We start from the raw sequence: 23,299 nt of genomic DNA, 5'->3' as shown, positions 1-23,299 counted from the left end.
GCGTTTGTGGAGTTCGTGTCTGCGCTTCCATCGAAGGTATGTCTCTGTTGTATGTTAATGATGAAAATCCATTGTTCAATGGTCTATCTCTGTTGTGATGTTTCGAAACCCTAGTTAGGCACAAAGGGTTAATCGTAACTGAATCTGTAGTGATTTAGGACTATATGTAACTGCCTTAAGCAGTTATTGCAAAATAAATTATGGAGTAACAGCAGGGGGGGTTAGGCAGTTTTTAGTGGGTTTTCAGGAAAGGAGAGACGAGGCTGTCAAATTTACATAGAGGGTTTCAGGGACAAAGCTTTGATTTACATAGAGGGTTTCAGGGACAAAGCTTTGATTTACATTTTGAATTTCATCCAAATTTTTGACAAGTCATTGTTACTTCCATCAATATTGATATTGTATCATGCTTAATTATATGCATTTTCTTATTCTGATCATTGTGTGTTGTGTGATTATTTCTTCCATGCAGGTACATGATTCCTATTTGTTGTGAGAGTGAAATGATGGGCAGCAGCACCAACTGAGGTGAGTGTATATTTCCTTTTTTTTTGTCTTTATCATTGTTAGTTTGTTATATATTTTTTATTTTATATGTTTGAGTTTTAAATGTGTAAAAAATAGAAATAGAAAGGTTTGCTATCATTCTTTGAATGCCATCATCTACCTTTAATGATTGACATCTAAATTGGTCCCTGTTTAATTGAATTAATTAGTTATTGCTTTAGTTTGACTGGATAGAGGTATGATATGTTTTTTTTTTTGGAAGGCAAATTATATATATATGTATTAATATAGTCAAAAACAGTACAAGAGGTACTGGAAAAAGATGTTACAAAGCACCTCTGGTGCTGCCCTCTAAAAACCCACCACAGGAAAATGATCCACTGGAGAAGCTGGGAGAGTTCCCTGAGCCTGTACCCATGTCATCGACTCCCACCACATGCCTACTATCCTCTTACAGTTAAAAAATAGATGGCCCACCTCCTCCTGTTCTAGGCCATAGAGGGGACAAACAGTGTCCTGGATGATCACATTTCCTCTTATGAGATTAGATCTAGTAGGGAGCCTGTCTTTAAGAAGCCTCCAAGTGAAAACTGCAGCTTTTGGGGGAATTTTCAATTTCCATAGTAATGTTGAGGATCTCAGTTCAGAGCCTGGAGTAGAGGGGGTTATCATTAATTTGTAGGCTGACTTTGTGGAATAAACACCACTAGGATCAGTTTTCCAAGTCATGATGTCCTTAACATGCCTCTGAATATGTATAGAGCTGATTTCTTCCATAAAAGTGACAGCTAGATCACTTTCATCATCAAACAGATTCCTCCTCCATTTCAAGTCCCATCTCCAGTTATCTTGAGAGAAATTTCCCATCATTGAAATAAGATCGGGTTGCTGTCTATTAATGAGAAACAACTGATTGTATTTCTGTTGAAGAGTAGGACCTTCCCCTAACCACTTATCTTTCCAAAAGCTGACTTTATCCCCACACCCAACCTTCCAGCTCATGCATTGTTGAAAAATGCTTTGATCAGACTGGTGATAAAGCTTTCTTAGGTCCTTCCACCAGTATGAATGCCCCCCTTGAACACGAGCTGACTGAAAATCAGACCTGGCTCCATACTTGGAATTGATAATCCTGGCCCAAGGTTGTTGCAGATAAGAAGCTAAGGCCCATATCCACTTTCCCAGCAAACCTATATTAAATTTAGAGATATCTTTAATCCCTAGACCCCCCTCAGACTTGGGCAGGTATACAGTCTGCCATTTTACCCAAGAAATTTTCCTATGGTCTTGGTACCCCCCCCCCCCCCCCCCATAGAAAGTTCCTTTGCAAGGCTACCAGTTTATTTACTACCCTTTGTGGAATCTTGAAGAAGGATAATAAATAAATTGGTACAGCATTGAGAACAGAATTGATTAGAGTTATCTTTCCTCCCAGTGATATGTTTTTCTGGGCCCACTTAGATAGTTTAGACTCACATTTTTTGATTAAAGGCTCCCACACAACACTGCTAGAAGGTTTAGCCCCAATTGGAATACCCAAGTAGGTGAATGGGGTTTCCAATTGTCTACAATTCAGGGTTTGAGCTGCTTCATTGGTCCAAGTAACAACACCCCCTATAACACCAAACTGACTCTTAGCATAGTTAATCTTCAAGCCCGAGACCATTTCATAACCTCTTAGCATGGCCTTCAACACCAAGACATTGTCCCATGTAGCGTCACCCACAAAAACAGTATCATCTGCATACTGCAGAATGTTTGTGGGTTCCTTTTTCATTCCAACCCTGTAGCTACTATAAAAATTCTTCCGGACTGCTTCCCTCATTAGGCCTGTGATGCCTTCCCCAACTATGTTAAAGAGTCAATGTATGATATGTATTCTTAAAAAATTGTCCATGAGTTGTTTGATAGAATGACTGAAAAAGGCTTTAAATACACTCTAAGTATAATGTCTTTTGAGAGTCAATGTATCACCATGAAGTGACAGTCATATTGTTGATAAAAGGCTTTAAACACACTGTGGCTAATTTCTGTATGGGTTTTTTTAGGGCTATCATTTACTACTGCTAATTGGCGTTGCTGTGGAAGCGCTTTGATTATATCTTTGAAGCCTCAAAGTCAGGTATTTATATCTTTGATTCGAAAACTAATTTGAAATTGTTGTTGTATACATTACTGGTATATTTGTAACTTATGCTATGGCTGTCTACATGACCTTTCTTTCATTGGACTGATATGTTCATGCCTCTCTACATGACCCTTCTTTCATTGGACTGATATTTTTGAAGTATTTACTGTGATTTAAACTCTCATAACTTGTTCATTGTTAGTGTTGAATGTTTTTGTAATTTTATCTGCTGCCCTTCTCTATATATATGTTGTGACTGCCACTGCCCTTCTCTCTCTCTTGTATTATCTTTTTTTCTTATTAGCAAAATTATAATTTGTATTAATAACTGTGAGTACCAGAGGTACTAAATATACAAGGTAGAAACCAGCAGACTAGCAGAACCATAGGTCCTACGAATCACGTGCCAATCTAAATAGAATACAATAACCCTGCACTGCTACCCTAATCAAAAAATGTTGTTGATAAATAGAATTATGGTACACTTTGTTGATAAAACTGAATTAATGAGAGTGATTCTGCCCCCCATAGATAGACTTCTTTGTTTCCATTTTGCAAACTTGGCTTCAAACTTCCTTATAATAGGCTGCCAAACACTCCAGCTCTTAGAAGACACCCGTACCTTGCAAGTATTTTGTTAAATAATGTGATTGAAGTAAATTTTTTATTAGATTTAATTAAATAATGTTTAGTATTTTGTTCTTTCCTATTAGTCTGTTGATAACTAACTGGAATAAAAGAAAAGCTAAGGTCGGACCAGTTGATAGCTAACTGGAATAAAAGAAAAGCTAAATTGCAGGGAATAATTCTCATATCTTTTTATTTCATCATTACCCCTTTTTATAGCCATTTCATACAAGATATTTTGCTAAGTTGTTATAACAAAATTTTGAAATTGCATAACCACACAGGTATCAAGTAAAACGTGGAAAAAGCTTTAAGCGCGAAGTAGAAGGAATTCTAGAATCTACTATCGGGCTTGCAGCTCCCCTGGTCCTTATACGAACTCACTGAGGTACTTGGGCCTGTGTGTGTTGCGTTTTGGTCTGTTATTGCCTCTGCTATTTGTAGTCATGATTTCCTCTTGGTTGGAATCATTGTCTGATGCTGTTATCTGTGTGATATCTGGTACTGCTGTTAGTGTGTTGCTATCATCTGCATGGTTTTTTTTTATCGGCAAAAATATATAAATATTTCATTATGTAAATAGTGATGAAGTACCAGAGGTACTTTGTACATAGATAGGATCCCATACATATGGTTCATTAGAAAAAACTAATACAGTTTAATTAGGAACCATATTATGGCTAATACATCTGCTAAAGCCTCAATAAAAATCTACCCTCTAGTGATACAAAAAGCCTTGTTCGTGTAGCATTCGATCTGCTATGATGCATGAAGTGGTCTTTCGGTTCTTTTGGGAAAGCACCCACTGATTTGACCCATGAGACTGTCTCCCACCACAAGGGAAGTACCTTGCTGTAGTTGAAGAAAAGGTGCACTGCATCTTCATCCAAATTGTTGTAGAATGGGCACAATGGATCAACTATCTCCACTTGTCTTCCTCTTAAATTCATGTTCGTTGGTAAACGGTCTTTGATGAGCCTCCATGTAAATACCTTTGCCTTAGGTGGTATTTTAAGTCTCCACAGAAGCGAGAAAGTCCCATCCTCTGATACCCCCCTTATTTCCCCAGCAGAAACTTATATGCAGTTCTGGTCGAATAGATTCCACTCGAGTCTTGCTTCCAAACCCATCAGTCTGCTCCTTGTTGCTGTACTGCTAGCCCTACTGTTTCCTCTAGGAATTCAGCAGCCATTGTAGCTTCATTATCAAATAAGTTTCCCCTCCATTTAAAGTTCAATTCCCACCGTTCCTCCTTATGACTTCCCAAGAGGATGATAGGTTGCTGTTATTGGTTAGAGATTTGATACAGCGTAGGGAAAATAATGTCGTATTGGAGAAAATAATGTTGTTCCTATGCTTCCAAATCGAGTAAGTAAGAGCAAACCACCACCACTGCCATCTTTTTCCCTGCAGAAGCACCACAAATATGCTGAATAAACTGCAAGTGACAATATTAGAAACACTATTAATAATTATAGCAATCATTGTTACTGCACAATATTTTGGTCTACTTTGATGATATTATTTTTATAGGGAACTCTCCTATTTTAATTCAACAATTGATCAGTCAATTGAAATCAGTCTTGGCCCTAAACAGCTTGACCTTCTTCATTACTTTTTAGGCATTGAAGTAAAGCATCTTTCTGATGGTTCTCTACTTGTGCCTTAGAGCCAATATATTTACAATCTTCTTGCTAAATCCAATACGACTAATTCTAACGGCATCTCATGTTCTATTTTTTTTTTTTGAACGACCAAAGATAATATTATATATATGATAATAATAGTACCAGAGGTACTACAAGGAAGATATGATACAGTATCTCTTAAAAGACAAGAACATAAACAGCAAATGAAAGGCCAACAAAATGAACAGTGCCCAACCCTACAAATCGCAAACTAGGAAAAGACAAAGACATATTTGAAGACCATTGGTGGAAAGGAACATTGAAGTCCTTTTCCCACCCCCGCAGCCATGACCAGTGAGAAAGATCGAGTTATCCACCAATTTGGAAATGACGAAAGGCTGATTATTAAAAATCATGTCATTCTGAGGTTCCAAATGGATCTTGTAGCTACTATCCACCAGACCTTCCTCCTTCTATTGGAGTTCCTCGAGGCAGCCAAGGAGCAGTGCTGAAGAAAGTTCTCCATAGGATTGCTGTGCAGAGCTCTAACTTCCTTGACCCAGGAATAAAATTCCCACCACAAAGGCATTATTTTATGACAAGAGAAAAAAAGGTGGGGATGCAGATTCAACTTGACTTTGGCAGAAGGGGCAGATGTCATTTTGAAGGACAATCTGCCTCCTAATAAGGTTTTCCTTAGATGGAGCCTATCCCAGAGAAGTCTCCAAGCAAAAGCTAGGGTTGTAGGGGGATTTTGATTTCCCATAGCTGACGAAAGCCAGTAATAGGCTGGGAAGGTAACTAGTCAGCTTTGATACAATTATAAGCAGAGTTTGTAGAAAAAATCCCACTTGGCTCAGCTCCCCACACAAGTATTACAAATTTATATAACTATCATTATATATGATACATAAGATGGATTTTACAGTTTTCTTGATTATTTTTTATATTTAGGTTTCATCCATCTAAGGTTGCGGAAAGGCTGTCACTTTATCCATTAGGCAACAATTTGGTCAGCCTTGGCCTACATGGAAGCGATTCCAAAAGAATATCAAGAACTTTTTTCCAGCGTTTTAAGGTAAATTATTTTTTGTTAATGAATTAGTTCAAAGGTTAAATTGATGCTAATGTATTTTTTTATTTTAACTGAAATTGTAAAATTCATATTTTTCTAATCGTGTACAATTTCGTTACTTTGTTATACCTTAAAGAAAATTGGTTTGGAACCCAAGGAAGAGAAATGAAATACAAAACTTTTAACTCGAAAGCTTCTCATAGACTTTCTGAGATGTTAGGGATGCCCGAAATGAAAATAAAAGGTCATATTGGATGAAGATCGTGTTTGGAATATTCTGTTATCACATTGGAATGCACCTGAGTATCGTTCCAAGTGTGCATAGGCAAAAAAAACGGGCATCTAAAAAGGGTGGTGTATACACACAGGTGTTCTATCAGCTTGCAGAATCATGTCATTCGCTTGGTATGTACATTAAAATTATAATACATAGTTGTTTGTACTTGTTTAATTTACCACTTAATGTTATTTTTAAATGTTTATTAATAGTCAGAGTATCTTGTTTATCTATATATGTAGATGAGGTCTTTCAACAACTCATTTACAAAAGGATACTATTCAATTTATCGATGATGATCTAGACGGACACATGTGAGAGCATTATCTTGCACTTTTTTTTTATTCTTTATACTTTTATTATATTTTTGGAATAATAATTGTTTATGAATTACAGGAAGAATTTGAGGCTAGACTATCTCAAGCTAGGTTTGATGCTGCATCAAGTGTTGGTGAATCCCAACTCACGCCCTTAAACCTCCTGAAGAACAAAGACTTAGGAGTCGGTGTTGGATTGCAGCTGCAAGACCAAAGCATAAGGACGCCTTCATGGTATGGAGACTTGATCATACTTACAAATGCGGAAGTGACAGCTTCATGCAGCATATGCAAGGATCTTCCAGTCGCGTTGAAGCACTACTAAAAAAAGCTTTCAACATCGCCCAATTAACATCGGTTATAGCTAAAACCGATGTTAACGAAGCGCGGTGGCATTTTTGTAAATAGTAGACTTAGTTAACATCGGTTTTGGAAACGATGTTAACTACTCCATAGTAACATCGGTTATTTTAGTATGCTTTGCTAACATCGGTTTGTAAAAATCGATGTTATCGAGTCGATGTTAACATCGTTATTTTTAAAAAACCGATGTTGTTATCATTATATATTAAAGTTCTGAAATTGCACAACCTGCGCACTTGAACCCTATCGTTCTTCTTCTTTCTCCTTGCGCTTGAACCTATTGTTCTTCTTCTTTCTCCTTGTGTCAAAGTCGCCTGTGCTTCTGTGACTGCACACCACATTGTGGAGATCGTGTTTGTGAGATCGTCTTATCCATTGAGGTACGTCCTTTCGTTTTAACATTAGGCGTTCGTCGTTTAAACATTTGCTCACTTTCGCAGGTCAAAGAAAAGGAAGGAAGGAAGAGTCCGGAAAGGGTACTCCAGGGTGTGTTTCTCCTTCTGCCTAGTTCGTGTTTGTCACAACTGGGCCGCGCTTCCGTCACTGCAACCACATTGTCGAGTGGCGTTTGTGAGATTCGTGTCTGCGCTTCATCGAAGGTATGTCTCTGTTGTATGTTAATGATGAAAATCCATTGTTCAATGTCTATCTCTGTTGTGATGTTCGAAACCTATTAGGCAACAAGGGTTAATCGTAACTGAATCTTAGTGATTTAGGACTATATGTAACTGCCTTAAGCAGTTATTGCAAAAATAAATTATGGAGTAACAGCAGGGGGGTTAGGCAGTTTTAGTGGTTTTCAGGAAAGGAGAGACGAGGCTGTCAAATTTACATAGAGGGTTTTCAGGACAAAGCTTTGATTTACATAGAGGGTTTCAGGGACAAAGCTTTGATTTACATTTTGAATTTCATCCAAATTTTTGACAATCATTGTTACTTCCATCAATATTGATATTGTATCATGCTTAATTATATGCATTTTCTATTCGATAATTGTGTGTTGTGTGATTATTTCTTCCATGCAGGTACATGATTCCTATTGTTGTGAGAGTGAAATGATGGGCCAGCAGACCAACTGAGGTGAGTGTTATTTCCTTTTTTTTGTCTTATCATTGTTAGTTTGTTATATATTTTATTTTATATGTTTGAGTTTTAAATGTGTAAAAAATAGAAATAGAAAGGTTTGCTATCATTCTTTGAATGCCATCATCTACCTTTAATGATTGACATCTAAATTGGTCCCTGTTTAATTGAATTAATTAGTTATTGCTTTATTTGACTGGATAGAGGTATGATATGTTTTTTTTTTGGAAGGCAAATTATATATATATGTATTAATATAGTCCAAAACAGTACAAGAGGTACTGGAAAAAGATGTTACAAAGCACTCTGGTGCTGCCTCTAAAAACCCACCACAGGAAAATGATCCACTGGAGAAGCTGGGAGAGTTCCTGAGCCTGTACCCATGTCATCGACTCCCCACATGCCTACTATCCTCTTACAGTTAAAAAATAGATGGCCCCTCCTCCTGTTCTAAGCCATAGAGGGGACAAACAGTGTCCTGGATGATCACATTCCTCCTTATGAGATTAGATCTAGTAGGGAGCCTGTCTTTAAGAGCCTCCAAGTGAAACTGCAGCTTTTGGGGGAATTTCAATTTCCATAGTAATGTTGAGGATCTCAGTTAAGAGCCTGGAGTAGAGGGGGTTATCATTAATTTGTAGCTGACTTTGGTGGAAAAACACCACTAGGATCAGTTTTCCAATCATGATGTCCTTAACATGCCTCTGAATATGTATAGAGCTGATTTCTTCCATAAAAGTGACAGCTAGATCACTTTCATCATCAAACAGATTCCTCCTCATTTCAAGTCCCATCTCAGTTATCTTGAGAGAAATTTCCCATCATTGAAATAAGATCGGTTGCTGTCTATTAATGAGAAACAACTGATTGTATTCTGTTGAAGAGTAGGACCTTCCCTAACCACTTATCTTCCAAAAGCTGACTTTATCCCCACACCCAACTTCCAGCTCATGCATTGTGAAAAATGCTTTGATCAGACTGGTGAATAAAGCTTTCTTAGGTCCTTCCACCAGTATGAATGCCCCCCTTGAACACGAGCTGACTGAAAATCAGACCTGGCTCCATACTTGGAATTGATAATCCTGGCCCAAGGTTGTTGCAGATAAGAAGCTAAGGCCCTATCCACTTTCCCAGCAAACCTAATTAATTTTAGAGATATCTTTAAATCCCTAACCCCCTCAGACTGGGCAGGTATACAGTCTGCCATTTAACCAAGAAATTTTCCTATGGTCTTGGTACCCCCCCCCCCCCCATAGAAAAGTTCCTTTGCAAGGCTACCAGTTTATTTACTACCTTTGTGGAATCTTGAAGAAGGATAAAAATAAATTGGTACACATTGAGAACAGAATTGATTAGAGTTATCTTCCTCCCAGTGATATGTTTTTCTGGCCACTTAGATAGTTTAGACTCACATTTTTTGATTAAAGGCCCCACACAACACGCTAGAAGGTTTAGCCCCAATTGGAATACCCAAGTAGGTGAATGGGTTTCCAATTGTCTACAATTCAGGTTTGAGCTGCTTCATTGGTCCAAGTAACAACACCCCCTATAACACCAAACTGACTCTTAGCATAGTTAATCTTCAGCCCGAGACCATTTCATAACCTCTTAGCATGGCCTTCAACACCAAGGACTTGTCCCATGTAGCGTCACCCACAAAAACAGTATCACTGCTATCTGCAGAATGTTTGTGGGTCCTTTTTTCATTCCAACCCTGTAGCTACTATAAAAATTCTTCGGACTGTCTTCCCTCATTAGCCTGTGATGCCTTCCCAACTATGTTAAAGAGTCATGTATGATATGTATTCTTAAAAAATTGTCCATGAGTTGTTTGATAGAATGACTGAAAAAGGCTTTAAATACACTCTAAGTATAATGTCTTTGAGAGTCAATGTATCACCATGAAGTGACAGTCATATTGTTGATAAAAGGCTTTAAACACACTGTGGCTAATTTCTGTATGGTTTTTAAGGGCTATCATTTACTACTGCTAATTGGCGTTGCTGTGGAAGCGCTTTGATTATATCTTTGAAGCTCAAAGTCAGGTATTTATATCTTTGATTCGAAAACTAATTTGAAATTGTTGTTGTATACATTACTGGTATATTGTAACTTATGCTATGGCTGTCTACATGACCTTTCTTTCATTGGACTGATATGTTCATGCCTCTCTACATGACCCTTCTTTCATTGGAACTGATATTTTTGAAGTATTTTACTGTGATTTAAACTCTCATAATTGTTCATTGTTAGTGTTGAATGTTTTTGTAATTTATCTGCTGCCCTTCTCTATATATATGTTGTGACTGCACTTGCCTTCCTCTCCTCTTGTATTATCTTTTTTTCTTATTAGCAAAATTATAATTGTATAAAACTGTGAGTACCAGAGTACTAAATATACAAGGTAGAACCAGCAGACTAGCAGAACCATAGGTCCTACGAATCACGTGCCAATCTAAATAGAATACAATAACCCTGCACTGCTACCTAATCAAAAAATGTTGTTGAAAAATAGAATTATGGTACACTTTGTGATAAAACTGAATTAATGAGAGTGATTCTGCCCCCATAGATAGACTTCTTTGTTTCCATTTGCAACCTTGGCTTAAACTTCCTTATAATAGGCTGCCAAACACTCTCAGCTCTAGAAGACACCGTACCTGCAAACTGGTCTGCCACCACCAATATACATGGATATGGGGAGTGACACCATTGGACAAAAAAATATCTTTGGGATCTTTCTTATTGGAAAGATAATTTGTTGCGACTGCACATAGAGAAAAATTCTTTGACAACATATTCAACACTGTTATGATGTCAGTGGTAAGACAAAAGACAATGACAAGGCTAGGATGGACTTAGCTATTTATTGTAGGCGTAAAGACTTGGAGTTGAAGTCGGCAGCTAACGGGAAGTTATTAAAGTCAAAAGCAAATTACACTCTAGCTCCAGACCAAACAAAGTTAGTCTGTCAATGGATAAAAGAACTACGAATGCCAGATGGTTATTCTTCTAACTTAACCAGATGTGCCAATGTTGATAGGGAACCATGCATGGGATGAAAAGTCATGATTGTCATGTGTTCATGAAATGTTTACTTCCTATTACTTTTAGCTCATTGCCACCACATGTTTTAAATCCAGTTATTGAAATAAGTCATTTCTTTAAAGACTTGTGTTCTACAACTTTGATGGGGGGATGACTTGAGTAGAATGGAACAAAATATTCCATTAATTTTGTGCAAGTTGGAGAGAATATTTCCCCCTGCATTTTTGATTCAATGGAGCATCTACTTATCCATTTGGCGTATGAAGTTCGACTTGGTGGACCAGTCCAATACAGATGGATGTATCCATTTGAACGACAGTGAAATGATAATTGTATTTTCTTTAAAATTCATTTTTTTTAATGCTCATGAAGATGACTTGGTTTTCTTTAAAATTTGTAGATTCATGAGCAATTCTAAACGAGCAGTGAAAATAAGGCCCAGGTGGAAGGATCCATTTGTGCGTCTTACGCATATGTGAGATGACTTATTTTGTTCTCATTATTTCAATAACTTTATGTTGTCACCGCATAATGTTAGGAATCAAATTGCAATTGAAGCTGAAAGTCATCCACCGATGTTATCAGTGTTTGACTAGCAAGGTCGTCTTTCTGGGAAGAGTTAATTCATTGATTAACTGATGATGAGAAAGACTCAGCCCATGTTCATGTGTTGATTAACTGATTGAAGTTAAATCATACCTCGAGTAAGTTTCACAATGTATGTCGTTTGGGATTCAATAATTATGGTTTTATCTTTGCATTATCCCCCTAATTGACTCATGCAACTTTATATTTGGACAGTTCATTCTTGCAATCCCAGTCAAATGCCTCTACTCATAATCTACATGCGGATTTTCCTACTTGGTTCCAACAAAAAGTAAGTATGTTATTGTATATTTTATTTTGCTACTTTTTGGTAAAAAAAAATATACATGTTCATACTCTTTATATTCATAGGTTACAAATGAGCCTGCAAATGTGAGAAACCAACACTTAAAGGATTTATCGTATGGTCCCATGAGTTATGTTAAAGAATGGCACACATACTTTGTCAATGGGTACAAATTCCATACTCAAGCATGGAGTGAAGGGAAAAAAATGATAAATAGTGGGGTTCATGAAAAGGGCCTTACAGAAGGAGTTGCAGATGATTTTTATGGTGTCATTCAACATATATATGAGCTAGAGTATAATACTACAACCTATCCTTAGCGAGTAGTATTATTTTATTGTCACTGGTTTGATCCAAAGAGTAGAGGAACAAGGGTAGATCCTAAATATGGCATAGTGGAAATTCGAATGGATAAAAGATATAATTTGTTTGACCCATTCATCAGTGCACATAATGTAAGGCAAGTATATTATGTGCCATATCCAGCAACAAGAAGGGACAAACGTGGTTGGTGTGTAGCAATTAAAATGAAGCCAAGGGGTTACATAGAATCCGATCATGTACAAGATGATGTGCCTTACCAAGTTGAGGAAATGTCACATGTCAACAAAGTCATTGAAGTTGAAAGTATTTCTAGATTGCAAGATTTAAGAGGTGGTGTTGAGAAGTAAACCCTGCTAATTTGTTGACAAAAAAAGAAGAATCAACTAATTTGAATGGAAAATCAAACAATATTGAACAAGACAATGAAGGGGAATTAGAAGATGACTTTGAAGTTTACAATTCTGAAGAGGATTAGGCGTTGACCCTTCTCAACGTCACATGACTCCAATGGGAAAGGGACAACTGCGAAGAAAAATGATGCGTGGTTTGACTATTACCACCTCGAGATAGTCTGACATCATCTACCCCATCCTCGTCTTTGTGTCTATCCTAGTTAGGCCTCCCGATGTTGCACCTACACCATCTCCACCTCCAACTGAAGCTAGACCATCTTCATCTCATGTTAATGCACATGGACCATCTCTGGTATCTGCATCCACACCATCTCCATCCTCCGTTGATGCACGTGGACCATCCCTAGTACCTACATCCACACCTTCCCCATCTCCGTCTGTGGACAATTTGCCTATAGATGAAGATGATGTAAATTTGGCAATAGAAGACCCCCCTCTTAATAATCGTCCTATGGTTATGTTAATTAATGGAGCGTAAGTATTACAAAATTTATATAACTATCATTATATATGATACATAAGATGGATTTTACAGTTTTCATTGATTATTTTTTATATTTAGGTTTCATCCATCTAAGGTTGCGGCAAAGGCTGTCACTTTATCCATTAGGCAACAATTTGGTCAGCCTTGGCCTACATGGGAAGCGATTCCAAAAGAATATCAAGAACTTTTTTTCCAGCGTTTTAAGGTAAATTATTTTTTGTTAATGAATTAGTTCAAAGGTTGAAATTGATGCTAATGTTATTTTTTTATTTTAACTGAAATTGTAAAATTCATATTTTTCTAATCGTGTACAATTTCGTTACTTTGTTATACCTTAAAGAAAATTGGTTTGGAGACCCAAGGAAGAGAATGAAATACAAAAAGCTTTTAACTCGAAAGCTTCTCATAGACTTTCTGAGATGTTTAGGGATGCCCGAAATGAAAATAAAAGGTCATATTGGATTGAAGATCGTGTTTGGAATATTCTGTTATCACATTGGAATGCACCTGAGTATCGTTCCAAGTGTGCATAGGCAAAAAAAATCGGGCATCTAAAAAGGGTGGGTGTATACACACAGGTGGTTCTATCAGCTTGCAGAATCATGTCATTCGCTTGGTATGTACATTAAAATTATAATACATAGTTGTTTGTACTTGTTTAATTTACCACTTAATGTTTATTTTTAAATGTTTATTAATAGTCAGAGTATCTTGGTTTATCTATATATGTAGATGAGGTCTTTCAACAAACTCATTTACAAAAGGATACTAGTCAATTTATCGATGATAGATCTAGACGGACACATGTGAGAGCATTATCTTGCACTTTTTTTTATTCTTTATACTTTTATTATATTTTTGGAATAATAATTGTTTATGAATTACAGGAAGAATTTGAGGCTAGACTATCTCAAGCTAGGTTTGATGCTGCATCAAGTGTTGGTGAATCCCAACTCACTCCCTTAAACCCTCCTGAAGAACAAAGACTTAGGAGTCGGTGTTGGATTGCAGCTGCAAGACCAAAGCATAAGGGACGCCTTCATGGTACTGGAGACCTTGATCATACTTACAAATGCGGAAGTGACAGCTTCATGCAGCATATGCAAGGATCTTCCAGTCGCGTTGAAGCACTACTAAAAAAAAGCTTTCAACATCGCCCAATTAACATCGGTTATAGCTAAAACCGATGTTAACGAAAGCGCGGTGGCATTTTTGTAAATAAGTAGACTTAGTTAATATCGATTTTGGAAAAACCGATGTTAACTACTCCATAGTAACATCGGTTATTTTAGTATGCCTTTGCTAACATCGGTTTTGTAAAAATCGATGTTATCGAGTCGATGTTAACATCGGTTATTTTTAAAAAACCGATGTTGTTATCATTATATATTAAAGTTCTGAAATTGCACAACCTGCGCACTTGAACCCTATCGTTCTTCTTCTTTCTCCTTGCGCTTGAACCCTATTGTTCTTCTTCTTTCTCCTTGTGTCAAAGTCGCCTGTGCTTCTGTGACTGCAACCACATTGTGGAGATCGTGTTTGTGGAGATCGTCTTATCCATTGAGGTACATCCTTTCGTTTTAACATTAGGCGTTCGTCGTTTTAACATTTGCTCACTTTCGCAGGTCGATGAAAAGTAGGAAAGGAAAGAGTCCCGGAAAGGGTACTCCCAGGGTGTGTTTCTCCTTCTGCCTGAGTTCGTGTTTGTCACAAACTGGGCCGCGCTTCCGTCACTGCAACCACATTGTCGAGTTGGCGTTTGTGGAGTTCGTGTCTGCGCTTCCATCGAAGGTATGTCTCTGTTGTATGTTAATGATGAAAATCCATTGTTCAATGGTCTATCTCTGTTGTGATGTTTCGAAACCCTAGTTAGGCACAAAGGGTTAATCGTAACTGAATCTGTAGTGATTTAGGACTATATGTAACTGCCTTAAGCAGTTATTGCAAAATAAATTATGGAGTAACAGCAGGGGGGTTAGGCAGTTTTTAGTGGGTTTTCAGGAAAGGAGAGACGAGGCTTTCAAATTTACATAGAGGGTTTCAGGGACAAAGCTTTGATTTACATAGAGGGTTTCAGGGACAAAGCTTTGATTTACATTTTGAATTTCATCCAAATTTTTGACAAGTCATTGTTACTTCCATCAATATTGATATTGTATCATGCTTAATTATATGCATTTTCTTATTCTGATCATTGTGTGTTGTGTGATTATTTCTTCCATGCAGGTACATGATTCCTATTTGTTGTGAGAGTGAAATGATGGGCAGCAGCACCAACTAAGGTGAGTGTATATTTCCTTTTTTTTGTCTTTATCTTTGTTAGTTTGTTATATATTTTTTATTTTATATGTTTGAGTTTTAAATGTGTAAAAAATAGAAATAGAAAGGTTTGCTATCATTCTTTGAATGCCATCATCTACCTTTAATGATTGACATCTAAATTGGTCCATGTTTAATTGAATTAATTAGTTATTGCTTTAGTTTGACTGGATAGAGGTATGATATGTTTTTTTTTTGGAAGGCAAATTATATATATATGTATTAATATAGTCAAAAACAGTACAAGAGGTACTGGAAAAAGATGTTACAAAGCACCTCTGGTGCTGCCCTCTAAAAACCCACCACAGGAAAATGATCCACTGGAGAAGCTGGGAGAGTTCCCTGAGCCTGTACCCATGTCATCGACTCCCACCACATGCCTACTATCCTCTTACAGTTAAAAAATAGATGGCCTACCTCCTCCTGTTCTAGGCCATAAAGGGGACAAACAGTGTCCTGGTTGATCACATTTCCTCTTATGAGATTAGATCTAGTAGGGAGCCTGTCTTTAAGAAGCCTCCAAGTGAAAACTGCAGCTTTTGGGGGAATTTTCAATTTCCATAGTAATGTTGAGGATCTCAGTTCAGAGCCTGGAGTAGAGGGGGTTATCATTAATTTGTAGGCTGACTTTGTGGAATAAACACCACTAGGATCAGTTTTCCAAGTCATGATGTCCTTAACATGCCTCTGAATATGTATAGAGCTGATTTCTTCCATAAAAGTGACAGCTAGATCACTTTCATCATCAAACAGATTCCTCCTCCATTTCAAGTCCCATCTCCAGTTATCTTGAGAGAAATTTCCCATCATTGAAATAAGATCGGGTTGCTGTCTATTAATGAGAAACAACTGATTGTATTTCTGTTGAAGAGTAGGACCTTCCCCTAACCACTTATCTTTCCAAAAGCTGACTTTATCCCCACACCCAACCTTCCAGCTCATGCATTGTTGAAAAATGCTTTGATCAGACTGGTGATAAAGCTTTCTTAGGTCCTTCCACCAGTATGAATGCCCCCCTTGAACACGAGCTGACTGAAAATCAGACCTGGCTCCATACTTGGAATTGATAATCCTGGCCCAAGGTTGTTGCAGATAAGAAGCTAAGGCCCATATCCACTTTCCCAGCAAACCTATATTAAATTTAGAGATATCTTTAATCCCTAGACCCCCCTCAGACTTGGGCAGGTATACAGTCTGCCATTTTACCCAAGAAATTTTCCTATGGTCTTGGTACCCCCCCCCCCCCCCCATAGAAAGTTCCTTTGCAAGGCTACCAGTTTATTTACTACCCTTTGTGGAATCTTGAAGAAGGATAATAAATAAATTGGTACAGCATTGAGAACAGAATTGATTAGAGTTATCTTTCCTCCCAGTGATATGTTTTTCTGGGCCCACTTAGATAGTTTAGACTCACATTTTTTGATTAAAGGCTCCCACACAACACTGCTAGAAGGTTTAGCCCCAATTGGAATACCCAAGTAGGTGAATGGGGTTTCCAATTGTCTACAATTCAGGGTTTGAGCTGCTTCATTGGTCCAAGTAACAACACCCCCTATAACACCAAACTGACTCTTAGCATAGTTAATCTTCAAGCCCGAGACCATTTCATAACCTCTTAGCATGGCCTTCAACACCAAGACATTGTCCCATGTAGCGTCACCCACAAAAACAGTATCATCTGCATACTGCAGAATGTTTGTGGGTTCCTTTTTCATTCCAACCCTGTAGCTACTATAAAAATTCTTCCGGACTGCTTCCCTCATTAGGCCTGTGATGCCTTCCCCAACTATGTTAAAGAGTCAATGTATGATATGTATTCTTAAAAAATTGTCCATGAGTTGTTTGATAGAATGACTGAAAAAGGCTTTAAATACACTCTAAGTATAATGTCTTTTGAGAGTCAATGTATCACCATGAAGTGACAGTCATATTGTTGATAAAAGGCTTTAAACACACTGTGGCTAATTTCTGTATGGGTTTTTTTAGGGCTATCATTTACTACTGCTAATTGGCGTTGCTGTGGAAGCGCTTTGATTATATCTTTGAAGCCTCAAAGTCAGGTATTTATATCTTTGATTCGAAAACTAATTTGAAATTGTTGTTGTATACATTACTGGTATATTTGTAACTTATGCTATGGCTGTCTACATGACCTTTCTTTCATTGGACTGATATGTTCATGCCTCTCTACATGACCCTTCTTTCATTGGACTGATATTTTTGAAGTATTTACTGTGATTTAAACTCTCATAACTTGTTCATTGTTAGTGTTGAATGTTTTTGTAATTTTATCTGCTGCCCTTCTCTATATATATGTTGTGACTGCCACTGCCCTTCTCTCTCTCTTGTATTATCTTTTTTTCTTATTAGCAAAATTATAATTTGTATTAATAACTGTGAGTACCAGAGGTACTAAATATACAAGGTAGAAACCAGCAGACTAGCAGAACCATAGGTCCTACGAATCACGTGCCAATCTAAATAGAATACAATAACCCTGCACTGCTACCCTAATCAAAAAATGTTGTTGATAAATAGAATTATGGTACACTTTGTTGATAAAACTGAATTAATGAGAGTGATTCTGCCCCCCATAGATAGACTTCTTTGTTTCCATTTTGCAAACTTGGCTTCAAACTTCCTTATAATAGGCTGCCAAACACTCCAGCTCTTAGAAGACACCCGTACCTTGCAAGTATTTTGTTAAATAATGTGATTGAAGTAAATTTTTTATTAGATTTAATTAAATAAATGTTTAGTATTTTGTTCTTTCCTATTAGTCTGTTGATAACTAACTGGAATAAAAGAAAAGCTAAGGTCGGACCAGTTGATAGCTAACTGGAATAAAAGAAAAGCTAAATTGCAGGGAATAATTCTCATATCTTTTTATTTCATCATTACCCCTTTTTATAGCCATTTCATACAAGATATTTTGCTAAGTTGTTATAACAAAATTTTGAAATTGCATAACCACACAGGTATCAAGTAAAACGTGGAAAAAGCTTTAAGCGCGAAGTAGAAGGAATTCTAGAATCTACTATCGGGCTTGCAGCTCCCCTGGTCCTTATACGAACTCACTGAGGTACTTGGGCCTGTGTGTGTTGCGTTTTGGTCTGTTATTGCCTCTGCTATTTGTAGTCATGATTTCCTCTTGGTTGGAATCATTGTCTGATGCTGTTATCTGTGTGATATCTGGTACTGCTGTTAGTGTGTTGCTATCATCTGCATGGTTTTTTTTTATCGGCAAAAATATATAAATATTTCATTATGTAAATAGTGATGAAGTACCAGAGGTACTTTGTACATAGATAGGATCCCATACATATGGTTCATTAGAAAAAACTAATACAGTTTAATTAGGAACCATATTATGGCTAATACATCTGCTAAAGCCTCAATAAAAATCTACCCTCTAGTGATACAAAAAGCCTTGTTCGTGTAGCATTCGATCTGCTATGATGCATGAAGTGGTCTTTCGGTTCTTTTGGGAAAGCACCCACTGATTTGACCCATGAGACTGTCTCCCACCACAAGGGAAGTACCTTGCTGTAGTTGAAGAAAAGGTGCACTGCATCTTCATCCAAATTGTTGTAGAATGGGCACAATGGATCAACTATCTCCACTTGTCTTCCTCTTAAATTCATGTTCGTTGGTAAACGGTCTTTGATGAGCCTCCATGTAAATACCTTTGCCTTAGGTGGTATTTTAAGTCTCCACAGAAGCGAGAAAGTCCCATCCTCTGATACCCCCCTTATTTCCCCCAGCAGAAACTTATATGCAGTTCTGGTCGAATAGATTCCACTCGAGTCTTGCTTCCAAACCCATCAGTCTGCTCCTTGTTGCTGTACTGCTAGCCCTACTGTTTCCTCTAGGAATTCAGCAGCCATTGTAGCTTCATTATCAAATAAGTTTCCCCTCCATTTAAAGTTCAATTCCCACCGTTCCTCCTTATGACTTCCCAAGAGGATGATAGGTTGCTGTTATTGGTTAGAGATTTGATACAGCGTAGGGAAAATAATGTCGTATTGGAGAAAATAATGTTGTTCCTATGCTTCCAAATCGAGTAAGTAAGAGCAAACCACCACCACTGCCATCTTTTTCCCTGCAGAAGCACCACAAATATGCTGAATAAACTGCAAGTGACAATATTAGAAACACTATTAATAATTATAGCAATCATTGTTACTGCACAATATTTTGGTCTACTTTGATGATATTATTTTTATAGGGAACTCTCCTATTTTAATTCAACAATTGATCAGTCAATTGAAATCAGTCTTGGCCCTAAAACAGCTTGACCTTCTTCATTACTTTTTAGGCATTGAAGTAAAGCATCTTTCTGATGGTTCTCTACTTGTGCCTTAGAGCCAATATATTTACAATCTTCTTGCTAAATCCAATACGACTAATTCTAACGGCATCTCATGTTCTATTTTTTTTTTTTGAACGACCAAAGATAATATTATATATATGATAATAATAGTACCAGAGGTACTACAAGGAAGATATGATACAGTATCTCTTAAAAGACAAGAACATAAACAGCAAATGAAAGGCCAACAAAATGAACAGTGCCCAACCCTACAAATCGCAAACTAGGAAAAAGACAAAGACATATTTGAAGACCATTGGTGGAAAGGAACATTGAAGTCCTTTTCCCACCCCCGCAGCCATGACCAAGTGAGAAAGATCGAGTTATCCACCAATTTGGAAATGACGAAAGGCTGATTATTAAAAATCATGTCATTTCTGAGGTTCCAAATGGATCTTGTAGCTACTATCCACCAGACCTTCCTCCTTCTATTGGAGTTCCTCGAGGCAGCCAAGGAGCAGTGCTGAAGAAAGTTCTCCATAGGATTGCTGTGCAGAGCTCTAACTTCCTTGACCCAGGAATAAAATTCCCACCACAAAGGCATTATTTTATGACAAGAGAAAAAAAGGTGGGATGCAGATTCAACTTGACTTTGGCAGAAGGGGCAGATGTCATTTTGAAGGACAATCTGCCTCCTAATAAGGTTTTCCTTAGATGGAAGCCTATCCCAGAGAAGTCTCCAAGCAAAAGCTAGGGTTGTAGGGGGGATTTTGATTTCCCATAGCTGACGAAAGCCAGTAATAGGCTGGGAAGGTAACTAGTCAGCTTTGATACAATTATAAGCAGAGTTTGTAGAAAAAATCCCACTTGGCTCAGCTCCCCACACCCAAGAATCCCTCAAAGCTGCATTAGTGTTTATTACTGCAGTTTGGTCAATAAAAGCTGAAACACCCCCAGTTCGCTGTCAAAAAGACATCTTCTCCAAGAAAATTGCCACTCCCAACCATGTTCTCCAAAGATCCCCATGCTTGCCACTGTCTTTAATTTTTGGGATGTTACCTGATATAAATCTGGGTATTTATCTTTAAGAGCAATTCCTTCTCCCACCCAAGAGTCTTCCCAAAAAAGGATTTGATCACCACTGCCTAAATTCCAGCGAAAATGCTTATTGACAACAGCCATGCTGCTGTGCTGAGTAACAGATCTTAAATCAGACCACCAAGAGGAAAAAATTTGCTTAGGAGGTCCCTCTTCCAAGCCTCTCCAACCCCTGTATTTTGAAGTAAGAATTCTGCTCCATAGATGATCTTACTGCTGAAACATCAACCACTTCCACTTGATAAGAAGAGCTCTATTAAAAGCCTTGATATCTTTGACACCCAACCCTCCCTTTTCTTTAGGAGCACACACTTGATTCCAAGCAACCCAAGCTATATTTTTTCCTTCTAAGTTTCCATCCCAAAGAAATTGTCTTTGAATAGCAGTGAGCCTCTTAATGATTGTTGTAGGGGCCCTAAAAAAGGACATATAGAACAAAGGCAAAGTTGTCAAGACAACATTAATTAAAGTAATTCTGCCAGCCATAGATAGACTTCTCTGGTTCCATTTGTTCAGTTTGGCCTCAAATTTTCTGATTAGAGGCTCCCACACCACCTTCCTTCTAGGGTTAACACCTATAGGCATCCCTAGGTATATAAATGGGAACTGCAGAGGACCACAATTCAAGATATCTGCTGCAAGAGTACACCACTCCTCAGATTGGCCAATTGCACCAAATTGGCTTTTAGCAAAATTAATTCTAAGGCCAGAAACCAACTCAAAGCTTCTGAGAATAGCCTTAATAGCTGAAACATTATCCAAAGTAGGTTTGGAGATAAAAAAAAAACTCCCAAGACAGGGTGCATAATATGTGTCTGATCCTACTCTATATTGTTCAGCTATCAGCACCTTAGAATATTCAACCATCTCTCTGAGGGTTTTGTTGTTTGTCTCCCCCCCCCTTTCCAATTCTATTCTGCCTCCCTCAGTTAGTCACATTCTTTGCCTTGCCTTGCTTACTAGTCCTAATCTAATAAAAACAAGAAATGATAATTAAGAAATCCTAATTAGCAGATAATTAAGAAATCCTAATTACAGAAATAAGACACACACACATACATAACCACACACACACATAGCCACAGACACATACACATAAATAACCACACACACACAACCACAGATACATACACACACATAACCACACACACACACACACACACACACACACACACACACACACACACACACACACACACACACACACACACACACACACACACACACACACACACACACACACACACACACACACACACACACACACACACACAGACCTCCACACACACACAGCCACACACACCCAGACACACACACACACACACCCACAGACCCACACACAACCACACACACACACAGACCCACAGACACATACACATACATAACCACACACACACACACACACAGCCACAGACACATACACATACATAACCACACACACACACACACACACACAACCACACACACACACACACAAAACCACAAACGCACACACACACACACACAGGTCCAACCACAAACAGACACACACATACACACACACACACACACAAACACACACACACACACACACACACACACACAAACAGCCACACACACACACACATACATATACCCAACGACAATAATAAAGCATAAGCACCCTTCAAACCCAGCATTTTAAATTAGATACATAAACAACTGTTGATGTCTATATTTGCCTGTAATTGAATTTTACCTTTTGTATGTTCTTGTATGTGATCAGTGTAATTTGCTATATAAACAACTGTTGTTCATGCTGAGTGAACCTTAGATTCCCGTTTGAGACTGAATGCAATGACTCTTGTGGACAGTTTGCATTAGTGATTGTATTTAGTCTTGAATTGTCCGTTTGGACAGTTTGGGGAGACTGGTTTTTTATGTTAGATTCATTCGTGAAGGTTATTATTATTTTCATTAATTTGATTAAATTTCGGTTCAATGCATTTCAAGTTGTTCTCCAAGTGCATACTTGATTATCGGGAAATTCATTTGACCGATGTCATGTCGTGTACTTGGAGACCAATGCGAAATACTGCCGAAATTTAGTCAAATTTTTGTAAATAATGGTAACCTTGACGATTGAAGCTAACATAAAAGACAGTTTTCCTAAATGGGATAGGGCCACACCTATAAATAAAAAAGTGAGATTTTCATGCATGGAATTGCTTAGATGGATCGAAGTTGGATGAATGCAAGTCGCATGAGCCCAGAATATGAGGATGGCGTCGAACAGTTCTTGCAATTTGCTTCAGAAAGAGGTCGACCGAATGAAGAAGGAAAATATTATTGTCCTTGCATCAACTGTTTGAATGGAAGATGACAACTACTTGACGACATACGGGACCATCTATTGTGTGATGGGATGAAGAAGAATTACACGACG

At 37.8% G+C, this 23,299-nt stretch overlaps 1 long non-coding RNA gene across 1 annotated transcript; it reads left to right on the top strand.

Annotated features, from left to right (window-relative positions):
- LOC114417856 lies at positions 1-17,499 on the top strand. The gene is made up of 4 exons (XR_003667955.1): positions 1-36; positions 473-528; positions 15,393-15,448; positions 17,472-17,499. It is a non-coding gene; the product is annotated as an uncharacterized LOC114417856 (long non-coding RNA).
- Positions 17,500-23,299: the final 5,800 nt, after the last annotated feature.

This window comes from Glycine soja, chromosome 7 (assembly GCF_004193775.1).
Source record: "Glycine soja cultivar W05 chromosome 7, ASM419377v2, whole genome shotgun sequence".
In the NCBI taxonomy this organism is placed as follows: domain Eukaryota; kingdom Viridiplantae; phylum Streptophyta; class Magnoliopsida; order Fabales; family Fabaceae; genus Glycine; species Glycine soja.
This window is presented reverse-complemented; position numbering and strand designations above follow the sequence as displayed.